The 18,880-nt window shown below is 40.7% G+C and overlaps 1 protein-coding gene across 1 annotated transcript in view; it reads right to left on the bottom strand.

The window, feature by feature from the left end:
- ARHGAP32 (Rho GTPase activating protein 32) overlaps nt 1-18,437 on the bottom strand; it is a 300,846-nt gene extending 282,409 nt beyond the window's left edge. The window contains exon 1 of the mRNA XM_047878217.1: nt 18,403-18,437. The gene's annotated coding sequence lies outside the window, so the exon portion shown is untranslated. The remainder of the gene's footprint in view (nt 1-18,402) is intronic.
- Nucleotides 18,438-18,880: the final 443 nt, after the last annotated feature.

An 18,880-nucleotide genomic window follows, 5' to 3' on the forward strand; every position in this document is an offset into this window, starting at 1 on the left:
AACGCTGTGGCTTCTGCTATCAACTCTCAAAAAATCCACGTCTAACTGGACCTGCACAGTTCAAACCTACGTTGTTCAAGGGTCAACCATATGTTAGAATCTTATTTACCAGGAAATTACTAGAAATGATATATACAAATTCCTTTTACTATTTTTCTAAAATTTTTTTAAATGTTTATTTTTGAGAGAGAGACAGAGTGCAAACAGGGAAGGGCAGAGAGAGAGAGGGAGACACAGAATTGGAAGCAGGCTCCAGCTCTGAGCTGTCATTACAGAGCCCTACACGGGGCTTGAACTCATGAACCATGAGATCATGACCTGAGCCAAAGTCAGACACTTAACCAACTGAGCCACGCAGGTGCCCCTCCTTTTACTATCTTTGTGGGAAGGAAAAACCTTCAAATTCTGATGAGTTTTATAACTAAACTTATGGATATTTATGTTTGGCCATTACCAAATCACCATATGCTAAATGAAAATGGAACTTTATATAAATGGAGAAATAATGTCTGCCCCTCAAACACAAATTAAGAGAAAATATGGATATTGGGCAAAATGTTCAGTAACAATATTTACTAATGAAAGAAGAAATCAGGCATGCTAGACATAAACTACAATAGAATTAAAACATAGGCTTTGAATTTTTCCTCAACCTCTAAAAAAGTTTGTACTATATTATACTTAAAACTATTCTAGCCCTCGGGGCGCCTGGGTGGCGCAGTTGGTTAAGCGTCCGACTTCAGCTAGGTCACGATCTTGCGGTCCGTGAGTTCGAGCCCTGCGTCAGGCTCTGGGCTGATGGCTCGGAGCCTGGAGCCTGTTTCCTATTCTGTGTCTCCCTCTCTCTCTGCCCCTCCCCCATTCATGCTCTGTCTCTCTCTGTCCCAAAAATAAAAATAAACGTTGAAAAAAAAAAAAAAAAACTATTCTAGCCCTCATGTTCTTTTTTTTTTTAATTTCTAACAATATGAAGAGCATAACCAAAGGCCCTGCTTTTTATTCTCTACAAATCCACTTCTAATAGGTAGCAAATATCTACTAAATTAATGCTATTATTTTAACTCAACTTACAAATAAAGAGCTGTTAAATCTAGCAAAAGCTACTGTTTTAAAATTGTTTCAAAATACAGTTTTAGGGGCACCTGAGTGGCTCAGTCAGTTGAGCATCCGGTTCTTAATTTCAGCTCAGGTCATGATCCCAGGGTCACAGGATCAAGCCCCACATCAGGCTCCATGCTGAGCGTAGAGAGCCTACTTAAGATTCTCTCTCCCTCTCACTCTCACTCTCACACTCTCGAGAAGAGAAGAGAAGAGAAGAGAAGAGAAGAGAAGAGAAGAGAAGAGAAATAAAATATAATATAAAATAAAATAAAATAAAATAAAATAAAATAAGATAAAATAAAATAAAATCATATGGTTTTATGCACTTTGGTTAAGCTTTTAAAATATCAGGTCAGAATGTATCCCAAGAGAGAATAAATAGCTAAACATACATGTGGGAACCTGTTTGTTTTCCCAAATGAGTCAACAACAAAGGCAGTTATTGTACACTAAAAAGAAATATACCAAAAAAGTAAATATAAATATATAATATTCCAAATATATTTTTTTTCTAAAAAAAGAAAAAACATTTTTAAAATCTAATTTAAAAAAGGGCAGAAGGGGATGCCTTGAGCAGAGCTTTAGGCATTCTGCAAACATCTGATTTCAAGGTGTTCCTGTAAGTACATGATTACCTATTTTTAAAACTATAACAGGCACAAATTAAAAAAAAAATTTTATTCTTTATTTATTTTGGAGAGAGAGAGACAGTGAGACAGAGTGTGAGTGGGGGAGGAACAGACAGAGAGGGAGGCACAGAATTTGAAGCAAGATCCAGGCTCTGAGCTGTCAGCACAGAACTCGACATGGGGCTTGAACTCACAAACTGCAAGATCATGACCCCGAGCCAAAGTCAGACGCTTAACCAACTGAGCCACCCAGGTGCCCCTCAGGCACAAATTTTTAAAACCATAACACACACATGTTTTCAACACACTGGAAACGACAAATGCATGAACTTGTGTTATCATCCACTAGCTAAAATGGGTAAATATTATACATTTTCAGATGAATATATACTAACAAAATACTAATTAACAGTAGAAACACTGAAGGTCCATCTAAGATTTTGCTTTAGGAAAATAGGAGTTTTGTTGCTAAGAGTTTCAAAATCACTGGCTTAGTGCATAGAGTTGACAACCTATCAGAACTGGGGTGCACAGTTACTGATACTTATTCTCCTACCACATAAAAAAGACCTCACAACCCTAAAAACCTCTTTCATCTTACTGTACCAAATATAAATTACTTCAGGGTTAATTCTTTAAAAAAATGTGTTAATACTGTATCAGTCACATGTCTATGTCAATCACCTCATCTACAAAAACAGTACAAATACCCACATATTTGGTCAAATGATTTTCAACAATGGTGCCAAGACCATTCAATGCGGAAAGGGCAGTCTTTTCAACATGGTATTGGGAAAACTGGATGTCCATATGCAAAAAAAAAAAAAAAAAAAAAAAAAAGAAATTGGACCCTTATACTATACAGAAAAATTAACTCAAACAGGATCAAAGATCCACAGAAAAGAGCTAAAATTATAAAACTCTAGAAGAGCACATAAGGAAAAAACATCATAACACTTCATTGTTGGTGACTTCTTAGATATGACACCAAAAGGACAAGGCAACAAAACACAAAATCGATAAGCTAGACTTCATCAAAATTAAAAACTTTCTGTGCATCAAAAGACACTATTAACAAAGTGAAAAGGCAACCCACAGAATGGTAGAACATATCTGAAATCATGTATCTGGTAAGAGACTGATACCCAGAATGTATTTTAAAAACTCCAACGACTCAACAACAACATAAACCCGAATAAAAAATGGGCCAAGAACCTGAATCGATAGCTCTCCAAAAACTGATACACAAATGGGCAACAAGCATATGAAAAAATAGTATCACTATCATTAGGCAAATGCGAATCAAAACCACAATGAGATACCACTTCACATCCATTAGTATGGCTACTAGCAAAAAAATAAAAATAATAGAAAATAACAAGTGCCGATGAGCATGTGGAAAAAAAACTGCCGTGCTGGGTACTGCTGGTAGGAATGTAAAGTGGTACAGCTGCTGTAGAAAACGGTATGGCAGTTCCTCAAAAAATTAAAAACCGAATTACCATAGGAACCAGCAATTCTACTTCTTGGTACATATCTCAAGGACTGAAAGCAGAATCTCAGAGATGTCTGCACATTCCTGCTCACAGCAGCGGTGTTCACAATAACCAGGAGGCGGAAGCAACCCAAGTGTCCGTCGATGAACAAGTGCACAAACAAAATGCGGTAGATACATACAGCGTGGTATTACTCAGCCTATAAAAGGAAGGAAACCTTGTCACATGCTACAGTATGGATGAAACTTACGGACGTTACGCTAAGTGAAACAAGTCTGCCATGAAAAGAAAAACACTGTATGATTTCACTTATATGAGGCAACTGAAGTAGTCATTATTCATAGAGACAGAAAGTAAAATGGGGGTTTACCAGGGGCTGTGAGGAGGGAGAAATGAGTTGTGGTCTAATGGGCACAGAGAATTAGTTTTGAAAGAGGTAAAAGTTTTGGAGATCTGTTTCACAACAATGCGAATATCCTTAACACTACTGAACTGAGCATCTAAAAATGGTTAGGATGGCAAATTTTGTTATGTAAATTTTACAATAAAAAAATTAGTATGAGTAACTACTTCATGAGGCAACTGTGATGATTAAACCAATAATACATGCAAGGGGCTTAGGAATAGTTCCTGGCATGTCAATAATACTTAAATAACGTTGGCAGTTGATAACATAAGACAGATATTTACCACCGAGTGAAACCAAATCCTGAACTGAGGATTATAAAGAAGAGCTCCTTGAAAAACAAGCAAGAATAGTAAGTCCAGTAGGCATAGGGAACCTCTTATTCCTGGTTGGTGAGAGGTATACAATGAAATTCAAGTGTAAGGAGGTGGGATCAGCAATCTAGATCAAAGGAACACAAACTCAAGTCTGGGAAAGTTACTGTGAAGAAACTGGGAAAAGTGCTATGGTGACATTCTGGTCATATCTTGAAACTCAAAACCCAGCAAAAAGACAGTACTTGTATCAGAATGCCAAGCAACCATTCCTTCAAATGTGTGCGTTAAGCCACAAATACAACTCCTCAAAAATTATCCTGGCTAGTGAGTTAGTACACAAAAGTCAGCTTAGTTGCTCATGCTTCTTCACAAGCTTTTTTCTTCCCCCATCAAAAGTTCTAACAGAAATAAGCATTAAAACATAAAAAAAAAAAAAAAAAATCTAACCTTCACCACTCAGAAAAGCCTTTTAGATTAAATCTCAGATTTTCTAGAATTGAAATGGATAAGCATCATGCTCTCCTCTCACTGACCACCTGCTTCCAAGTAGGGAGGCAGACAGATTAAGAAAATGGGCTGTGAGGGCGTCTGGGTGGCTCAGTTGGTTGAGCATCCAACTTTGGCTCAGGTCATGATCTCAGGATTGGGGGTTCAACCCCCACATTGGGCTCACTGTTGTCAGCACAGAGCCCGCTTAGGATCTTCTGTCCTCCTCTCTCTGCCCTTCCCTTGCTTGTACTCTCTCTCTCTCTCAAAAGTAAACATTTTAAAAGAGAAAAAGAATATGGACTGTGGAGGCAGAAGGAGCTTCGTATCACTCATACATCCTAATACCTATCATCATAATAGTCAGCTGAATACAAAAGCACCTACATATTCAAAGTAAAACCTGGACTACTTAAAACACTTAGAGCATGGTTTCTTAACCTCAGCACTATTGACATTTAGACCAGATAATTCTTAGGGTGAGGAGAGAATATGTGCATGAGTAACATTAGAGAATTAGTTATTCTAAACATAAAAACATAAATCTGGGGGGCACCTGACTAGCTCGGCCCGTGGAGCATGTAAATCTTGATCTCGGGGTTGTAAGTCTGAGCCCCACATTGGGTGGAGAGATCATTTAAAAAATAAAATCTTTAGGGGTGCCTGGGTGGCTCAGTCGGTTAAGCAGCCAACTTTGGCTCAGGTCACGATCTCATGGTTCGTGAGTTCGAGACTCACGTTGGGCTCTGTGCTGACAGCTCAGAGGCTGGAGCCTGCTTTGGATTGTGTATGTGTGCGCCCCTCCCCCACTCACTCTCTCTCAAAAAAACGAATAAATGTTAAAAAAAAAATTTTTTTTAAGAAAATAAAATAAAATCTTTAGGGGCACCTGGGTGACCCAGTCAGTTAAGCATCTGACTCCTGATTTCAGTGCAGGTCATGATCTCACCATCATGGGATCAAGCCCCACATCAGGCTCTGCACTGGGCGTGGAGCCTCCTTAAGATCCTCTCTCTCCCTCTACCAACTTGTGGTCTCTAAGAATCTACCACTTTAAGTAAACCTCTAATATTCAAAACAAAATCTTTAAAAAAATAAAAATAAAATCTTTAAAAAAACAAAGAGTATAAATCTGGGAAACATCCCTTTCCCAGCCCAAATTAAATGTTTAGAAGTCATTTCCCAATACACATAGAGTAGCACTGAAGAAAACTTTGAGGTCAAGCACACCTAGACTTGAATTCTGAATCAATCCACCATTTCATTGGGTAACCTGAGCAAATGGCCACGTTTGTTTTTTTTTTTTAATTTTTTTTTTAACGTTTTATTTATTTTTGAGACAGAGAGAGACAGAGCATGAACGGGGGAGGGGCAGAGAGAGAGGGAGACACAGAATGGGAAGCAGGCTCCAGGCTCTGGGCCATCAGCCCAGAGCCCGACGCGGGGCTCGAACCCACGGACCGCGAGATCGTGACCTGGCTGAAGTCGGACGCTTAACCGACTGCGCCACCCAGGCGCCCCTGGCCACATTTTTTTAAGATTAAAATAACTTTTGTAAAGATCAATACAAAATAGGTACTAAATAAAAAAAGTAATAAATTTAGTTTTAAGTGCTAGCACTTTTTTTTTATCATAACTGCTTAATGAAAGAAATATTTCTAAGATGCACTGTACATTTTCCTGCCTTAATGTAATCTAACCTTTTATAAACAACTCATGGCAACCCTTTTGAACAAACATCACTGTAGTAACTGCAGCTGACCCTTGAACAATGCAGGAGTTAAGGGTGCCTTAACTTTTGATTAGATACAACTTTTGACTCCCCAAAAACTTAACTGCTAATGTCCTACTACTGACCAGAAGTCTTACCAATAACACAGAGTCAATTAATATACATTTCATGTGTTATATGTATTATATGGTGTATTCTTCTAATAAACTTGAAAAAAATGTTATTAAGAAAATCCTAAGAAAAATATGTTCACAGTATTGCACTGTATTTATTTTTTAAATCTGCACATAAGTGGACCTGCACAGTTCAAACCCATGTGGTCCAAGAGTCAGCCATAAATATGACACTAATTAGGGACAAGAGCTATCAAAATGAATACAGAGAATCAAGGTTCAAAATGATGTGATCAATTAAATAGCCAAAGGAAAAACAAAAAACAAACAAAGAAAAAAAACTACTTCTTCATGGGATTAAATGTAAAACAGTCTTTAGGTTAAAAAGTATCAACAAAGGCAGACGACCTAACAGAAGTTGGAATAGAAAAACTCTAAAAGAATGTAATTGCCTGCATGTCCTAAATGAACCAGAAGTGATAGGCTGTCCAAAAAAAATAGATTAAAGCCAATTTGGGTTAGTAGAGAGGATATACCAAAATAAGAGTCAGAAGAATGGAGTCCTATTTTCGACGCCCTACTTGACTGAGAATATGTGGCTAGATTAAGCCATGTAACCTACATCTACAGCCTCCTTAATAAGAAAGGTACAAACCTACTGTGACACCTCCAACGTTGTCAAGCAAACCAAATAATGTTATAAAAAATGTTAAAGGTATATGCAAAACACTTTATACTATGAGACCTGCATAGTTACCACCCATCAGTCTAGAGCAGGGTTTCCCAATCTTTTTCACTTATGACACATACAGAAAACGATAGGACCAGTACAGACTACTGAGACAAATGGGCCATGCTGCTAGTGGCCAATAATGATCAGCCTAGAAGCCCTTACCACTCTGTCACTGATCATCCTCTGTAAGGATTCAGGAAGTCAGTCTGTCTGGCCCATCTGTAACAGATCCAAAGCACTGTCTGGCACACTGGTTAAGAAGTTCTAATTAAAACAACACGTCTAATGTGGAGCACTGTTAAGAGGGAATGTAACACTTTCCACAATAGCCAGCTGTGGCAAACAAGAAAGACCAAAGTGGGACTGTGATAGAACAGTACTACCTTGGACCTAAGAAATCAGAACCCCCATTCTAGGCCTTGGAGGGCCATGCACTGGCCTCCTGCTGGCCACACCCTTGACCATGAGGCCAGTTACACTCAGGGCCTAAAAGTATACACAACTGAAGCCCACACACCCCAGCCTCCTCTTACCCAGGACCCCAGAATCTCCTATTTAGTGGTCTGCTCAGGCCTCTTCTCCAAGTTGGTCCTCCCAAGGGCAGATGATTCGACTATTAGTATCTACAGCCCCAGGCCCAAGAGATGGTCAAAAGGTTGCTATGTGGGGCGCCTGGCTGGCTCAGTTGGGAGAGCATGTGACTCTCGATCATGGGGTCTTGAGTTTGAGTCCACATTGGGTGTAGAGATTACTATAAATAAATAAACTTTAAAGAAAAAAAGTTGCTGTGTGTAAGGTATGTGGTGATGTATAGGCTGTAAGTCCACACATGTGCAAGTACAAAGTCCCTCATGCAAGGAACCTGGGATGAAAAGAGGAGGTCAGGTTAGAAGTTCATTCTTTACACTTCAGTATGTTATATTGTGAAACACAGAGGAGTCTGAGAATTCCCTGTTTGACTCTGATTTTAGGTCATTATGAAGTTTTATTTATAAAGGTAGGCAACAGAGCATCTTTATCAGCAAGCTCAATTTGTAACTTGTAAATTTTTAGACATATGGCATATGGACTTTCTTTTGGATTCTTGCCATGAGTCCCAGAAATGTTAGGGATGGGCCTGGAAGAGAATCTGAATCCCTTGTCATATGAGGAATAGTTGAAGAAAAGTAGTACATTTAGCCTGGAAAGAGAAAATGCTGGTGGGAAGATAAAAGAACCAGCCATTTTTCACATGACAGCTAAAGAGCTATCACGTGAAAAATAAAGCAGATCTGTGTTGTGTTGAAAATGCAAGGACGTACATTCCATTTTAACATAATGAGTAATTTTTAAACAAGAAAAACTCTTTTTAAAAAGAGTTGGACAGTCATATAACTGAGTTTTCAGACACTACAAACACAGAAGTAGAGGGCAGATGATTATTTTCCAAAAATTCTGATTTTGGAGAAGGCCAAGACCACATTTTCCCTAGAAGCCCATGTAACTGCAATATTCAATAATCCTATGAACATGGAGCTTATGAAGTATGCAGAGACAACTGGTAAGAAACATGAGGCAAAGTGAAAGAAAGCTTAACCTGAGATAACCTTTCTGTCTTAAAAGTCCCTGCTGTCTGCTTACTTTTGTCATGTGCCTCCTCACAAAAAGAGAGGTAAATTCTTCTGTTCTACAAAACAAGGAACATATCTCAACATAATAAAGGCCATACATGACACACCCACAGTTAACCTCATACTGGAAGTCCTGGCTAGAGCCATCAGGCAAGAAAAAGAAAACAAGGTATCAGAATTGGAAAGAAAGAAGTTATCTCTAGACTTAATCAAAAACCGTTAGATCTAATCAACGAATTCAGTAAAGTTGCAGGATACAAAGTCATTAGACAAAAATCAGTAGCTTTTCTATACACTAACAACAAAATTTCTGAAAAAGAAATAAATCAATCCCACTTATAATAACACCAAAACAATAAAGTACTGGGGCACCTGGGTGGCTCAGTCGGTTTAAGTGTCTGACTTAGGCTCAGGTCATAATCTCATGGTTCGCAAGTTCAAGTGCCACATCGGGCTCTATGCTGACAGCTCTGAGCCCACAGCCAGCTTCGGATTCTGTGTCTCTCCCTCTCTCTGGCCCTCCCCTGCTTGCGCTCTGTCTGTCTGTCTCTCTCTCAAAAATAAATACACATTTAAAAAAAAATTTTTTTAACAATGAAATACTTACACATAAATTTTACTAAGAAGGTGAAAGATCTCTCACTGAAAACTATAAGACACTGATGAAAGAAATCAAAAGACACAAATAAATGGAAAGGTAGCCCATGGACTGGAAGAATACTGTTAAAATATCAATACTACCAAAAGCCATTTTTATATTCAAAGCAATCCTTATCAAGATTCTAAAGGCATGTTTTACAGTAGCACGCAAAACACCCCTGAAATTTATATGAAACCACAAAAGATCTCAAAGAGCCAAAGAAATCTCCTACGAAAGAAGAACAAAAAAGGAGGTATCACACTTCCTAATTTCAAGCTATACTGTAAAGCTATAGTCACCATAGTAATCTAAAGCACAAGCAACAAAATCAAAAATAAACAAATGAGACTACAAAACTAAAAAGCTTCTACACAGCAAAAGAAACGATCAAAGTAAAGACAGAAATGAAAAAATATATTTACAAAGCATATATATGATAAGGGGTAATATCCAAAACATAAAAAACTTGTACAACTCAATAGCAAGCAAGCAAATAAATGACCCAGTTAAAAAATGGGCAAAGCCCCTGAACAGACATTTCTCCAAAGAAGATCTATGAAAGGCCAACAAGTACATGAACATGTTCAACATCAGTAGTCACTAAGGAAATGCAAATTAAAACCACACCTACGAAATCTTACCTCACACCTATTCAAACGGCCACCATCGAATAGATAAGAGATTACAAATGCTGGCCTGGATGTGGAGAAAAGGGAGCCCTTGTACACTGCTGGTGGGACTGCAAGCTGGGATAGCCACTATGAACAACCGTGTGGGATCCTCAAAAAAACTAAAACAGCACTACCATATGATCCAGCAATTCCACTTCTGGGAACAGATCCAAAGGTAACAAAAACACTAGCTGCAAAAGATATCTGTACCCCCACATTCACTGCAGCATTATTTGTAATAACCAAGACATGGAAACAACGTGTCTATCAATAGATGAATGGATAAAAAAGCTGTGGTGTATGTATACAATGCAGTATTATTAAGCCATTTAAAACAACAACAACAACAACAACAACAACAAGGAAACTCACCAGTGGCAACAACATGGATGGACCTCAAGGGCATTATGCTAAGTGAAATAAGTAAGAGAAAGACAAATACTCTAAGATCTCAGCTTTATGTAAAATATTCGAAAAATTACATTACATTTAAAAGCCCCAAACTCATAGAAAGAGAAAATTTTTGGTTGCTGCAGGTGGGAATGGGGGGGAAGGAGAAATTGAAGGAACGTGGTAAAAAGTACAAACTTCTAGTTATAAGATAAATAAGTACTAGGGATGTCACGCAAACAGGACAACAACAGCTGACACTGCTGTGGGATATATCGGGAAGATGTTCCTAAAAGAGAGCTTTTTTTTTTCTTTTCTTTTTATTATGTCCTTATGAGATGAATGCTAGCTGAACCTATTGTGGTAATCATTTCACAACATACATAAACCAAAACGTCATGCTGTATTTAGTTTAAGCCTAAACTAATACAATGATGTCAATTATTTCTCAATAAAACTGGGGGAAAAAAACAATTTCAGTAGAGTGCTCAAATGGATCAGGCCAAAGAAGAGAATATGGGGAGCCTAGGTGGCTCAGTTGATTAAGCGTCTGACTTCGGTTCTGGTCAGGATCTCACAGTTAGTTCAAGCCCTGCACTGGGCTCTGCACTGGTGATGCAAAGTCTGCTTGGGATTCTCTCTCTCTCTGCCCCTTCCCCACTTGCATTCTCTCTCTCTCAAAATAAATAAATACACTTCAAAAGAAAAATAAGAGAATAAGTGGTGAGAAAGTAGACACAGCCAATACAAACAAGTATTGCTGCAAAGCGATCAAAGAAATTGGGTGACAGCTGAAATGAATCATAAGGTGGAGGAGAGGGTAATATAGAGAAATGATGTATTCAGTTAAAATATTAGTGGCTCAAACAAGATAGAATTTTATTCCTCTCTCACTTAACCATCCGAAGATAAATGTTCAAGGCTAGTAGATGGCTCTGCTCCACGAGATCATCCAAAGATTCATTTTATTGATCCTTTTCCCACTAAATGTTGCTCTCACCTGTAATGGTAACATGCATCAGCACCACACTGTCCTCAGCAAAAGGGGGAAAGAGGAAGTAGAAGGAAACTAGCTTCCTAAGGCCATTACCCAGAAATCACACACATCACTTCTGGTCACATCCATTTAGCCAAAACCTAGTCAGATGGCCACACCTAGCTATAAGAGAGGAAATGTAGTCTAGCTGGGCAGTCATGTGCCCAGATAAAACTTGAGGGTCCTGTTACTGAAAGGGAGCCACAAACAATGGCATTTGGTGAATGATTAATCATTGCTACTGCAAGTAATATGAAGCATGCCAGCATACAAAAAGAGATGATCCAGTAAGGAGAGAATAATTTAGGGAAGAAAATAAGTACAGAAGTGAAGGACTTAAGAAGGCAGAAATGAAGGAGATCCAAGGCACAAATTTATTGCCGCAGAAGCAGGGACCCTTGTGTCTTGCCACTTCTCACATGCTTGACTTTTCAGAAGAAAAGTTGTCCCTTGAATGCATTTCCAGGAAGTTTAAGTAATTCTTTCCCAGTGTCTAGTAAATCAAGCTATTACACAGAATGAGCGTAAAAATCTGGCCTGGAATGAGCAATTCACATGGGTTGTCTCCTGACAGGCTGATTCAAACAGTTGCTTCTCTGTCAAAGAGAAGATGACCAAGTTTTAGAGCTGGAGGGAGTCTACAAGACTCATTTTACAAATGTTCAAGACCACAAAGTATCTTCTCCAATAGTACATCCCCAAGTCCTCAAATTGCCACATCAAGGATCATCCCACTGTCTTTCTTCCTAATCTTTTATAATATTCTTTTTCATAATACAGTTATCTTCCCAATGAAATGAACACTTCCTGAGAGACTCAATGCCACCTTTTTTAATATCTATTTTGCACTTTATCTAGCAAGATGCAAAATACATAGTATGCACTCAATGGATACTTTTCAGTTCATTGATAAAAGAGATCTGGTTCCCCTCATCCTACTGGAGCCACCATTGCTACTGAATCTGGAAGACCACCAAATATAAAGCAACTAATAAGGACTGTCATGTTTTACTTGGGTAGGTCAATGCAAACTGGGCAAGTGCAAGAGAATGGGTCCTATTTTTTTCAAAAAATTAGAGAATCAAGGAATTTTGAAACAAGAAACGCTATCAGAGAGACCCCTAGTCTGACCCCTCACTTCAGAAATAAGGAAAATAAGGTTCAGAGACAGGAATTACTTGTCCAGAGTCAGACTGTTTATAGCAGAGCCAGACAAGAACCCAAGTCCTCTGACTTCCAGTTGAAATCTCCTTCTTTGTTAAAGGTTACTTCAATTTTTGGTCTGTGTTTAATACACTGGAAAATATAGTGACCTTCACATAATACGTTCTTCAAAACTGTTGAAAATGCTACTCATCTTAAAGTCTTTTGGGGCGCCCAGGTGGTTCAGTTGGTTGAGCGTCTGACTCTTGATTTGGGCTCAGATCATGATCTCAAGGCCATGGGATCAAGCCCCACATCGGGATCCATGCCCTCTCCCCCCCACTCACACGCTCTTTCTCTCTCTGAAATAATAAATGAATGAATGTGTGAGTGAATGAATGAATGTCTTTTTACCACACATCTCTCCAAAGAGGAACAGGATTTAATATTTCCATCCTACACACACAGTAATAAAAACAGTGAAGATCAAGCCTTGCCCAAGATTACAAGGCTGAACCCCAGATAATAAAGATTTTACTATTTAAAGGCAAAGAAACAGAATACCTGCTTTAGAATTCTTACTCAGGAAAAGGTGCTTTTCTTTTCTGATAGAGACAACATAAACATATCATAACACTTCCATAATGCACGGGTCATGCATGCTTTTCCTCTCGATGCTTTCCAACCTCTACAACCTCCAATACTAATGTACATTATAATCCACAGTATAAAATAAGGTACTAAATGGATATATGACTGTAAGTCAAATAATAAGATCTCTCTGAAAACCAGAATTCTACTTCTACTCTGAACACTCTGGTCCATATATTTGTTATGGGAAATGAAACCAAACACCTTATTTATTTCTCATTTCCTTTTACCTTCCTTTTATCTCCTTTCGATACCAGGCCCCCTTGTCCAGGAATACTGTGAAACTGCATCTATTTTATCAGATCTTTATATTTCACTACCTTGGCGAATATTTGCTCTCAAACTTCATCTCTCTAGATAGTCAATCCCTGGTTGTTTTTTGTTTTAACCTCAAGAGGAAATACTGAGGTGCTACAAACAGAAGCCTGAACTTCACTTTTCCAGGTACTGCTGCTCTACAGTTTTATCGGAGAGCCCCTCTGCTTCCATCCCCTTTTTCTACCAAGGACAGTGGGGGAATATTAATGTCCTCCCTTATCTCCCTTGGATCATCCCACTGCACTTAAGCATCATTCAAGGCAGAAACTGCACATTTGTAGGAATGCAAGAGCCACAATGACCCCAATTCTATTTTGTTCAACTCAGTCAGAACAATGACCTTTATTTGCTAACTCTTAATTTGGTATTCATGTTAAATAAACCAGCACTTGAAGTTGAGAAGCACATCCAATTTCTCAATTGTAAGATAATTTAAACCAAATACTTCAAAAAACAGCCTAATATCAAAGCCTCTAGACAGTAAACTAGGTCTACCTTTAGAAAAGAAATATTAAGGGGCACCTGGGTGGCTCAGTCGGTTGAGTGCCCAACTTCGGCTCTGGTCATGTTCTCGCAGTTCGTGGGTTTGAGCCCTGCATCGGACTCTGTGCTGACCTCTCAGAGCCTGGAGTCTGCTTGGGACTCTGTGTCTCCCTCTCTCTCTGCCCCTCCCCTACTCATGTTCTGTCTTTCTCTGTCTCCCAAAAATAAATAAAAGTTAAAAAAATTTTAGAATAAAATATTAAGTTTTATTATTTCAACTCTGAACAGGATGTTAATAGGGATGCTAATGCAAATCATAAGGAAAATTTAGAGTGTTGTATACATGTAAGAAAAGTTATCTAACACCGTGGCCTCATTAAGATAGGTTTTTCTCACATATCTCTCAAGAGAAAGAAAGAAAGAAAGAAAGAAAGAAAGAAAGAAAGAAAGAAAGAAAGAAATACCAGTACCAAATGAGAAGTGGTATTTAACTTCAGTTTGCAACATAGAACAGTATCAGGGAATGGTCAAAAACCAGGATCTCCAAAAAACAGCTGAACTTTCTTTCCATCCATTCTTAATCATCTAAATAAGCAAGTGATTAAAACTACAGTACAATATATGGGAAATTTCTCAAGTTATTCCAATTATCAGTCGTGAACTAAACTAATGGTTTCAGTGAAGGAGAAAATTCTGTAACGAGAAGCATACCGCCCAGGAAAACAACTCTACAATACAGGGGCAAAGGTGGCCTACGATATTTCAGGCATAGTGTTTAGCCACCACCATCATAATCATCGATAACTCACTGAGTGCTTACTATATGCTTATACTGTGTTAAGCACTGACAAGTGCCACTTCATCTAATCAACAGTACAACTTCTAAGACAGATTCTAGTGTCACTGTGAATCAAGGAGGTAACTGAGGCACCAAGACATTAGTCTGCCCTGGATCAAAGTTTGTAAGTATCGCAGCTGGCATTCGAACATAAGACTACATGGCTCCAAAGCAGAAATTAGAGTCTTTCAAGGGGTCTTAACCCCTGTAATGCTATAACAGGAAATAAGGCATATGCTAAGTAAAGCAAAAATTTCCAAGTCCTAAATCAGGGGTTGGCAAACTTTTTCAGTAAAGGGCCAGAAGATAAATATTTTAGGCTTTGCCAGCCATACTGTCTCTGCTGCAAGAACTCTGCTGTTGCACTGCCAATGTAGCCACACACAATACATAAACAAATGAGCAAGACTGTGTTCCAATAAAACTGTATTTATGGACACTGATATGTGAATGTCATATAACTTGTACACGTTATGAAATGTCTTTTTTGATTTTTTTTTCCTATTATTTAAAAGTTTTTAAATCATTCTTAGCTTATAGGCCATACAAAAAACAAACTGTGGGCCACATTTGGCCTACAGACTGAATTCTGCCAACTTCTATAATAAATGAGGCAGACAAATATTTAAATATTTTTTTTACTCAACCCTCTTCTCACAAATCCTAACTTGTAACTTCTTTCAGAATTTAGGCACCTGGGTGGCTCAGTCAGTGAAGCATCTGACTGTTGACTTCGGCTCAGGCCATGATCTCACGGTTTGTGGGATCGAGCCCCACATCAGGCTCTGCACTGACAGCAAGGAGTCTGCTTGGAATTATCTCATTCCCCCTCTCTCTGTCCCGTGCACACACACTCTTGCTCTCGCTCTCTCTCTCTCAAAATAAACATTTAAAAAAATAAAATAAAGAAGCTTAAGTCTCAATAAGCTTGACATCTGTCCCAGAATAATCAAAATTTCCAAAGAATCCAAAACTATAGGTACTACGTATGGATTTCCTAAGAATGAGAAAGAATCACAAAATTTTGGAAGTGGAAGAAATCTAACACATTCTCATTCCTCATGCACATTTTCTAAAATTGATGTTAACATACTGAAAACAATTAAATAGTAAATTTATACATAATAACAGTAATACTTTACATGTATAAAATATTTTACAAAGCAGTTTCACATTCTCTCATCTCATCCTTCACAACAACTCTGTAAGGAAGACAATGCGAGCCCCCTCATCTCTGTTTTATACCTAAGGAAAACAAGCTCGGAAATGTAAATACCTTTCCCAAAGAAGGAACCAGGCCACACAGCTACTAAGCGGCAGAACTGCAACCATGACCTGATTTCAAGGCCTGCTGTCTCTTAACTACTTCCATGGACATCAGGTTTCATGTTAACAGGTGAAATCCTAAATTCTCAAGAATATTAACCATTATCTATAAATACAACATAATACAACCTTTAAAATACATTGAACAACATTCATCTTGTTCCATTTTTCTTCTGCCACCACAGTCTTCTGAAGAAAACAGGTGCTACTCCTTGACATTTGTTAAATGCATTTACAGTCAACAGTGAATCTATATATACTGTGCAGACAATATACCCAGGCCAGCTGGGAAAGGGGAAACACTGCTGAATAAGACATCTAAAGACAGAATAAGAGAAAGAGAATGGGAGGTGGAGATGAATGTATTGCCATTAAAGTCTCACCCAACTGATGACTGGAATATGATGTGGGGGTTGGGAAAAGAAAATAAAAGGAACATAACAACTGGAATTCAAACCAACATCAAAGACTCTAACGACAGTTGAACCTGCCTGGCTGCTTCCTAGTCACTCCCTCGAAAACAAAACAGTTATATAACCGGGGAAGGTTCTTCCAACTAACATTTCCTCTCTGGCCCACTTACACTTTATCGCCCACCTCAATGTGCACGACCATACAGTAAACTGGGCCTCCACGCCAGCTATGGCAGGACAAGTCTCTGTCCAAAGTGCTGCTTTATTCCATGGGCTGCTTATAGGGACGATGGTATGAAGAAGACACGGTTCCAAACTCACCCCATTCTAGAGACTTGTTCTATAAAGAATCACCACATATCCAATTTTAGGAATGAAGTAGATACCAGATATTCCTGTAAATGGACATTATAACACCATAATGTCTCATCTTCACGAACAGCCCTAATGAAAAGAATTCATACCAATGAGTACTTGAAAACTCTGAGGTCATGTTGTGGCAGCAGTTAAGCTTCTATTTTCTTCACTCTCAAGTCCAAGGAGCAAATAACAAGACTCCGAGTTAGATGTCAATTTACACCATAAGGAAAAATATACTAAAGAATTATAACCATCACTCCCCAAACATATTACAACAAATCCTATTACTGAATCAAACTAGCACATTATCTGGACTCTAACAGCCACTGTCCTCCAGTACCATATGCTTTTTCTTCTTCCAATATAAATATGAATATGGACAACGTTTAGAAAAGCAACCAGTGTATCAGAAGTTATTCCCATTCAGACGGACTTGAAAGGTCTAAATCTGTGCCAAATAAAACTCTGAAAGAATGGAAAATAAAAGAGATGCTGACAACAATGCAATGTGGCTCAGCTGCCAGCTACCCACGTAGCATCACGCACTGCCCCAAGCACTTTAAAAGCAGATTGCAATTCTGCATGGAGATCAAAATTATAATTATCCAAATTCTATTTCCTAAAAGATAACTACTAAACTGCATCCCAAGCATCCTGCTGTGAGTCTTCTCTCCTCCACCTTCTTTAAGCTTCAGCAACAGAAGGTTAAGTTATCAAGGGTCCAGAAGTAGACTAAAGCTACGACATCAGGTTTGACTTTCCCTCCCTACCGATACTTGTGATCTATTTGCGAAAACCTTTCCCATATTTACTCAAGTCAACAAAATGAGAAAGGCCCAATACGGTGAGCTCGGGACGGGGGCTGGGGAGGGCACTAAGTCACCAGTTTCGTCCAATATGTAGCGGCAACTTCAGCCAATTAGAAAGATGAGAGGGAAAACTCCAAGGGAGTCCCTGCGAGCAGAGACGGCTCGCCCAGCCTGCCCCACGCACACCGGGGGGCGGGCACCGCGAGGTCGCCCGTGGGCAGCAGCGGAGGGAAACGCTCCAGCGGCGGCTCCTCTGGGAGCGCCCGTGTCCCCAGAGCCCCCACTCAGCTATTCCCTGGGAGTCACGGCTCCTGCTTGACTTGAGCCTCAGCCGCGAAGCACTGCAGCAGGCCAGAAATCCGTCCGAACCCCTGGTCCGCCCAGGCCGGGGTGGGGGGGGGTGGGGAGTGGGGGACTGGGGATTCGAGCGCGGGAGGCGGTCGGCCCAAAGCGCGGTCCACCCCCGGAGGCTGGGGAAAAGAGTCCGGGCAGGGGGAGCGGGGGGGGGGGGGCAGGGGGGGGAGACGTGGGGGGGGGGGGGTCCGGGGGAAACCCGAGATGGTCTTCTAAGAACATTCGATCCGGAACCTTTACTTTAAAAAGAATTTATTCTAAAAAGGCAAGCAAGGCCCCCGCAGCTTTCCCTGCGGCGCCTGCCCACGTCACCCGAGCCCCCGGCCCTCCCGCGGCCCCCGCCTTACCGAGCCCCGCGGCCCCGCCGCGCCGCCGCGGCGTCGCTGCGCCCCGCTCGCCGCTCCGTGTCTGCCCTCCGCGGGCGCCGGGCCCGACGCCCTCCTCCTCCTCCTCGCCGCCGCCGCCACCGAGCACCGCCCGCGCCACGGAGCCTAGCGCCTAGCCGCCGAGGGCAGCCGCCGGGGCTCGGCCGGGCGCCCCCCGCGCCAGCGCCTCATCCCGCCTCGCCGCCCCGTCAGGCTCGGGGGCGGGGACGCCGGGCTCCGGGCCGCGGCCTCAGAGTCCCCACCTCCGACACGCACCGCGCTCGCCCTCCCCCGGCGGAGTCGGCCCCGGGGACGCGGTCCTGAGGTGCCCGAGCCCCCCACCCCGACGCCTTCGGGCCGCCCCCGCCCCGTTCGCCGGCGCGCGCCCAGCCGGAGCCCGCCGCCGGCCCAGCCTCCGCCTCCTCCGCTCCGCCTCCTCCTGCACCCGCGACGCCCGCAG

Source organism: Prionailurus viverrinus, chromosome D1 (assembly GCF_022837055.1).
Source record: "Prionailurus viverrinus isolate Anna chromosome D1, UM_Priviv_1.0, whole genome shotgun sequence".
NCBI lineage: Eukaryota > Metazoa > Chordata > Mammalia > Carnivora > Felidae > Prionailurus > Prionailurus viverrinus.